This window comes from Canis lupus, chromosome 15 (assembly GCF_003254725.2).
Source record: "Canis lupus dingo isolate Sandy chromosome 15, ASM325472v2, whole genome shotgun sequence".
In the NCBI taxonomy this organism is placed as follows: domain Eukaryota; kingdom Metazoa; phylum Chordata; class Mammalia; order Carnivora; family Canidae; genus Canis; species Canis lupus.
In genome coordinates, this window is record NC_064257.1 from 19,191,706 (window position 1) to 19,198,551 (window position 6,846).

The window sequence follows — 6,846 nt, forward strand, 5'->3', positions numbered from 1 at the left end:
GCAGGCACGGGCCTTCCGCACTTCTAGCAAGACAGAGTGTGGACCTGGACTGACAAGTCTGAAGAAAATGGAGCCCAAGAGAGGCCTGGGCTTAGCTCGCCCAGTTCTCCTCCCAAACTCCCGGTAGGATGCATCACTCCATCTGCCCTGAAGGTAAACAATCCAGAGAAAAGAGTAAAAGCAGGTTTTTCTGGTGGAGTTTCTTCCACCCTGAAGCCCAAGGCCAGAGAAATGGAAGCTGCTTGTAAGCTACTGCATTACCTCCTTCAAGTTCATCCTACAAGGATCTGCTATTATCTCCACGGAGCTAGCAAATGACTAAACCTGGCCTCGGACCCAGATCACATGATGTCAGAGCAGGGACCTTCAAATCCTCTGGGAGACTAGGCCTCAGGGGGCTGTGGTTAAAAGGAATAATCCCATTTACACTTATTGGGTGGGCAGTTAGGGAAGAGGCAATGACGAATTGGCCCAAAAAGGCACTGGCAGGGATTCAGGAGGCCTCAAATATGGTTGCAACACTGCTACCGACCGGTTACTTGGCCATGATCAAGTCACTACGTTCTTTACAAGCTTAGGTTCTTCATCTGCAAAACCAGTTCAGTAAATCCCGCCTTCCTACCAACCTAGAGGATCAAATAAAGTACCTCATAAAAGTACTTTGAACAAGCATCATGCTATGTTAAAAGATAGTTATTTGGGATAACGTTATTATTTCAATCATATTAAATAGGATAGGAAAAACCTAGAGGCTCTAGATGCTCTAGAGGCAGGCAGAGGTAGATTTAAATCCCAAAGTCCTCCACACACGAACTGAGTAAACCTGAACAAATAATTTAATCTTTATGAATCTTGAAGGGGATCCGAATATGCTGCCCCCAAATATTCCACTTTGACATAAGGATTATTTTGAGCCGAAGGCAGTTGAAAGCCAACAGATGCAGGGAGAGTTCTCTGCCCTTCCCTCATTGTCTAAACACCAGGATATAAGTTTCCCTTTGAGGAAGTTCCCCCTCCTGTACCAAGGAAACAAGAGAGACTCTTAGCATCAAAGATGATGAGCCAATGCCAAGATGAGTTTGCATAAACAGACCTTACTAAAATAGTCCTTATCTTCCATTTTTTCCTCATTTATTTCCCCACAATTTATCATCCCTTGAAACCCAAATTCTCTTTCCTTATTTAAGAAGAATATAAAAGTTCCCCAAGTATAATTGCATCTTTGAGTTTTCCTTATTTTCTGTAAACCCCTATGCATATAAACACTAATAAAAATTGTCTGTATTTTCACCTGTTCATCTGTCTTTTGTTAGTTTAATTCACAGGCCACCATGCACTGAACCTAAGAGAGCAGAGGAAAAGTTTTTCCTCCCCAACAAAGTTTTCCTCTTCTTCTGAATATATGAATGCTTATATCCTTTTTACTTAATAGGGTTTTGTGAGGATTATATAAAGGGCCTATCACAGAATTTACCCAATAAGTATGTTTTCTTCCTTTTTTTGTTCTAATCTAAAGATAGACCTTACCTACAATAGGCTTTCAATCAAGTGAATTTTATATGTGTAAGTCATTTGACTGAACTGTTAAAAAATTCACCCTTTGAGTAGTGGTTTTTTTAATGTTAGATTGATGGGTTAATTAAATAAACATGATTCCATGACTCAGCATTGTAGAAGACATTAGCAGCCATCCTCGATACTCCTAAGTAGTTTTCTCCAGTACTTGAATTTTAAAACATTAGTTCTTATCAAAATAATTTACCTATGTAGCAAGAAGTCTGCTTCTATTAGTTTCTAGCGTCAGCATATAAATATACATCCATCATTAATTTGGTTACTCAGTTACAAAGTTTTATTAAACAATTGTGTGTAGATGTTGGATTTTGTAATGTTGGTAACATGCTATTATAACCTAGTTGGGGATATATCCCAAATAAATATAAAAAAAGGAAGAATGTACTATAACAAGGAACAAAAATCTATGAAAGTTGCATAACCTAATGCCTTAATTCACTCATCTATAAAATGGAAATAACAATTTTGATCCCACAGGACTGTTAAAATCATTATATGAGATAATGAAGTCGAAATAGAAAAATGATCCCTACATTCATAGCCCAGTCAGCCTGGGAAGGGAAATATCCCTTGGTGGAGATTATTGTTTACCCACTAAAATTCATTCTCCTTTCCTTTCTAGGTATGTGGCTGCCCTCCTAGACTAAATTCTCTAGCCTTCTGCACATCGAGGTGTGAGTGTATTACTAAGTTCTTGCTGAAAGAACATAAACAGGAATAACTTGTGCTGTGTGTAGGCTATGAATGGTTTTAAGACATTTGATATGCCTTTTCCATGTTCTCATTGTGTTTTCAGTTATAGAGCCTGGCTTGGTGGCCAAGGTTCTTTATGAATGTAGATGAGGAATTGCCCCATGAGGTGATGGAAACTCTACCCCCTGCCTTGTTGACTTAGACCACCCTCTTCATAATGGTTACATGACAAAGAAATGAACTCTATATTCTTCAAGTTGCTGTAGTATTGGGTCTCTATTATGGCAGTTTGGCCTCAATCGAATCAATGCTGCTTGGTCTAAGAATTCACCTGGGCCCTTATAAGTATTCAGATGTGTTTTTGTGTAATTAAGAGTATGGCCATAAGAAGTAAGTGGCTCAGGGATGAATCTGGTTCTTACATCTGGCAAGCATAAGCAGACAAAGTGGGAAACTAAGAGGGAAAAGGATACCCAAAAGAAGTTAATATGAGGGCAGCCCCAGTGGCACAGCGGTTTAGCGCCACCTGCGGCCTGGGGTGTGATCCTGGGGACCCTGGATCGAGTCCCACATCCGGCTCCCTGCATGGAGCCTGCTTCTCCCTCTGCCTGTTACTCTGCCCCTCTCTCCCTCTGTGTATCTATGAATAAATAAATAAAATTTTAAAAAAAGAAGTTAATACGACTCCTTCAGCTGTCATAAAGCGATGATTTCAAAATAAGTAAGGCAGCATTGCAAATTATGGGACAATTAAAGGGAAAAAAGTGTCTTTTCCTCCTTGCAAACTTATTAAATGATATAGTCTTCAAGAGCAAATATCTTCCCTTCACATATTTGTGTGTATAGAGAGAGGCAGGGCAGTAGTATTTGTGATTTGTGTTTGTGTGTGCACATGTATATGAGACAGACACACAGACAGAAACAGAAACACAGAGGCACAGAGACAGAGTAAGACCAAGACAGAGAGAGACACGCACAAAGAAAGAGAGGAGAAACAGATGGACTCCAGATTCAATAGTTACTTTCTGGATAATTGGACAGAAAAGTCAAGAGGAGGATCTAGGATTCATTCTGATGGGAAACCTCACGAGGTCCCAGATCTGGAGTGGGCATGCACACTCCAGTTGTCCTTCAGCACTTGGCTTGTTGGGTGCTCAGGGGATTGCATTACAGGCTGAATGTTCAAGTCTCTTCAAAATTCATACCTTGAACCCCACCCCCTAATGTGATGGTCCTTGGAGGTAGGCCCTTGGGGGGTGATTAGGTCCTGAGGGTGCAGCTCTCACCAGTGAGATTAATGCCCTTCTGAAAGAGACTCCAGAGAGATGGCTCACCCGTCGGCCTCATGAGGACCAGTAACAAGGTGGCAGTCTCTGAGCCAGGAAGCTCATCCGCATCAGACACCGCACCTGCCGGCAGCCTGTCTTGGACGTCTCAGTCTGCACAACCATGAGAAATGAATGTTTATTGTCTAAGCCACATGGTATAATTTTTGGTAGAGCAACCTACACAGGCTGGGACACCAACCCCACCCCACGGACGTAGCAGCTCTGCGGGACTGGGAGCCACGAGGTTACACGGCAGCCCTGGGGCAATGCCTGAAGGCTGCCTTCTAGTCAATAAGTCAAAATCAAGGGAAAGCTTAAGGATCTTGGGGCAGGCTGTGTGGATAGAGAAAGAGGATGCAGAGAGCTGAACCGAAGAAGGAACCCAGGTGAGGAACTAGAGCTACTGTCGAGCGTTGAGCTGCCCCATCCAGGGCAGAAGCTAGTGCTTGCACGTGGCTCTTGAGCACCAAAATGTGGCTAGGCTCAGTAAGATGTGCTGTAAATGTGAAAATGCGCATCAGATTCCAAAGACAACGTGAAGAAAGAACTGAAGATACTTCATTAATAATTTTGAATGCTAATTACGTGTAGAAATGATCATGCTCTGGCTGGTTGAATAAAATGCATTACTAAAATTAATTTCACCTGTTTCTTTTTACTTTTTAGAATGTGACTGCTAAAAATGTTAAAATCACATTTGTGGTTTGCATTGCGTTTCTGTTGGGCGGTACTGCACTAGACCCCGGGTCAGCACACCGTAGGTCACAGGCCAAACCTAACCCGAACCCTCTTCTTGTAAATGAAGTTTTATTGGAACACAGCCACGTCTATTTGTTTGCATATCGTTTACGGCTGTTTTCCCTGCAGTACTAGGGTTGAATTGTTGGAAAAGAGACCAACTATTCAAAGCCTAAACTATTTACTATATGGCCATTTATAGAAACAGTTCTCCAACCTCTGGCCTAGACTGTGGGGAAAGTTTTACTTAGCATATAGGTTAAAATTATTTTCTCTTGACTCCTGTACTTTCTTGTAGTAAACCCCTGAAACAACTATGTAGGTGGCAATGGGATGTAGGGAAAAATAAAGTCAAGACCATAGAAAATGTGATTCCCATCCCCTCTTCCTCCTTCTGCAGGCGTTGTGCAGAGGCAGCTGTACCCTATCAAGGAATTTTAGGTGGAGACCAAGATCAAAGTGTACATGTGTGTGTTATGTGTGTGTCCCCAGATGGTGTGAGTCCTGTTTGAACGGAAAATGACAGGGAGTGACCCCATGCTGACAAAGAGTTCAAAAGAAAACCTCAAAAGCAAACTTTTCTTTTTAAAAACAAAAAATTTTTCTTTGTAACAGAGGGCCTCAGCATGGCTAGTCATCGGGGGTTGGGTGGCAGATGTGCTCTTTGCTAGGACTACCCACTATCCACAGGACAGAAGAGCACAGCAACGCAGCACCTGGTTAAAGGGGGGAGCGACATGCGTTTGTAGTCCTGGCTCCGCCACTTACCAGCAACCCTGCTCGAGGGCTGTGGAGAGGACGTGGAGTCACAGGTGGTGTGCAGAGTGCCTGCCACAAAACAAGCTTTTAGAAGCTTATCACTGTTTTCTCTTATAAACAAAATACAGGTCAATTTAGAGAGAAAGTAGAAATAATCTCAATTTTTAAAAGTGATAGGAGTTTTAGAGAGAACTGGAGAGGCAACAAGGAGAAAATACAATTAGGCTTTTGTTCCTAAGTTTTATCTGACATAAACGAACGATTTCTTTGCTAATGGTCGGTGCTGTGGATCCTGTGTTCCCGTCCTCCTGCCTGCAGCACCTAGGTCTGCAGAAGGGATGGTGTGATGAGGACCAGCCCTACACGCAAATGAAATGCTGCTTTAGGTTCGCCCAAAGATCTCCACTTGTGACATTCTCCCTCTCACCAATCTGCTGCAGAGGCTATTACATGTCTGCTGAGCACCCCCCTTCCCTGGTATCACTCTAAGAGTTGACCCATATGATTGACTCCAGAGGGCCATAACTACAGGACTTCTTAGGAGAAGAAAAGGAGGCCCGGATATTTATTTTGGTGGGTATGTTTTGGGTTTGGGGGGAGGTTGTTTTCCTGCTCTTGGAACTTGATTTGTATTGCTAGTGAAAGAGTTTGGAACTCTCTTCCTTGAGGCTTGGGCTATTGCTATTGAGTGTGTGAGTGTGTGTGTGTGTGTGTGTGTGTGTGTGCAGGCCCGCATGTGTCCACGGCCCTTAGAAACATGCGGGCATAGTTCGTTTCCTTATTCTTAGCAGACATAAAATGTACTCTTCTGTCCCGAATGGTAAAGGGGTGCTCAGCTTTGACATTCTATTTTTCTGCCCCAGTTCATGAAAAGTATTGCCCCCCAAACCCATCGGGTTTCCTATGTTCACGAATTTTGAATCCTCTCAGGAACCAACGAGAAAAGCTCTCCTAAAATCTTCTGGGATTCAGAACTGCAAAATTAATACCCCCAGTAAGCTTTGCACTGGACAGTAGTACTCACATGGCCCCTTATCTGATAGTCTTTCCACCCAAGGTTCTCAGTCTTGTGTCCCTTTTTTGCATTCTCCAAAAAGAAAGTTAAGTGAAAATAGACTCTGTCTAGGTTTTGGGTAAACTTCTGAGCTCCAAGGATTTTCTGCTATCATGCTCAGGCTTTTCGGAGAAGATTCCCTTTTTGTGATACTTCAGCACATGGGCTGAAGCCTGCCCTCCTTCAGGTGGATATGAGGGAAATCCTGGCCATCCGATCTCTTTGAGAGCTTGGAAAACAGATACCATTAAAAAGAGTTCTTCAACCTGTTATAAATAATTAGCAATTGAAACAATTAAAACCTCTTTCTCAATCTCTTTTTAAAAAACACTGCATTAGATAATAATGGCAAACATTTATTGAGCTTACCACGTGCCAGGCAAACAGGTGCCAAACAAACACTACATATATGCCTGCCGGAATTCCACAGCCCTTTTAAGCTGACTACTATTATTATCACTCTCCCTTTACAGATGAAGAAACTGAGGCACAAAGAGGTTAAGTCATTTGTTCAAGGCACACAGCTTAGTGTGAACTTAGTAAAGTGTGAGAATCTGGTTCGAGAATCTAAAGTGGCTAAGCACAGGGCTTGAATTCTTATTTTCCCTTTACCAGCCAAATCACTTGGGAAAAGCAATTCATCACTCTTAGCTTCGCACCTGTATTTTGAAAATAATACCTATCTCAGAACTGTTACGT